The sequence below is a fragment of the Suricata suricatta genome, chromosome 6 (genome assembly GCF_006229205.1).
Source record: "Suricata suricatta isolate VVHF042 chromosome 6, meerkat_22Aug2017_6uvM2_HiC, whole genome shotgun sequence".
Lineage (NCBI taxonomy): Eukaryota > Metazoa > Chordata > Mammalia > Carnivora > Herpestidae > Suricata > Suricata suricatta.
This window is the reverse complement of record NC_043705.1, coordinates 108,861,226-108,862,276: the sequence shown is the minus strand read 5'-3', so window position 1 is coordinate 108,862,276 and position 1,051 is coordinate 108,861,226.

Genomic DNA, 1,051 nt, shown 5'->3' with positions numbered 1-1,051 from the left:
CCAAGTGTTTATGATGGTGAAGCAGAAAGGAGGCATTATGTCAATCCTGCACTCTTTACCTGAAGACTTCTTTTCCATGAAAGAAAATAAACACTTATGTTTAATCCACTATTACTCAGATCTTTCTGTTAAATACATCCCCACTCTATCCTAGTAGATAAAATCAGAAACCTAAAATTTCCTGATGTATGTTCCAAACAATGATAAGCATATTTCTTTATGCCCCTCTGTCCGAACTCTAAATCTCAAATGGCTTTAGCTTTCAACCTTGTCCTATTTAAACAAGAATTGATTCGGAAAAGTAACTTTTAAACGTTATAATCAATAAATCATTTCTCCCTCACTGTTCCATCTGGTGGCTTAACATGAAGGAAATGCCCTGGCTTACTTGAGAAGATATTTTTATCTTAACCACACAGAGCTGCATGGCAAACATTCTTGTTCCTATTCAAATAATGCGCGGCACTCAGTAGTCTGTAACACTGTTTTCTCCTTGTGTATAATTTGTAAGTGGATCTTGCAGAGCTGTTTTTTGTGAAGTTTCATGAAGATAATGTCCTCTGGCATTTGAGGTTTTCATTTGTTTTATTATTTCACAATTGTTTGAAAGAATATAGCAGTTTTTGTCATCCAAACTACAAAAGTAACTCCATTAGAAGACAGTTTCTGCAAGGCAAAGGAAACAATCAAGAAAACTAATAGGCAACCGACAGAATGGGAAAAGATAGTTGCAAATGACATATCAGATAAAGGGCTAATATCGAAAATGTACAAGGAACTCACCAAACTTCACAATCACAAAACAAATAGTCCAGTGAAGAAATGGGCAGAGGATATGAACAGACACTTCTCCAAAGAAGACATCCAAATGGCCTACAGACACATAAAACGATGCTCAACATCACTCATCATCAGGGAAACACAAATCAAAACCACACTGAGATACCATCTCACACCAGTCAGAGTGGCTAAAATGAACAAAGCAAAAGACTACAGTTGTTGGAGAGGGTGTGGAGAGATGGGCACCCTCATACACTGTTGGTGGCAATGT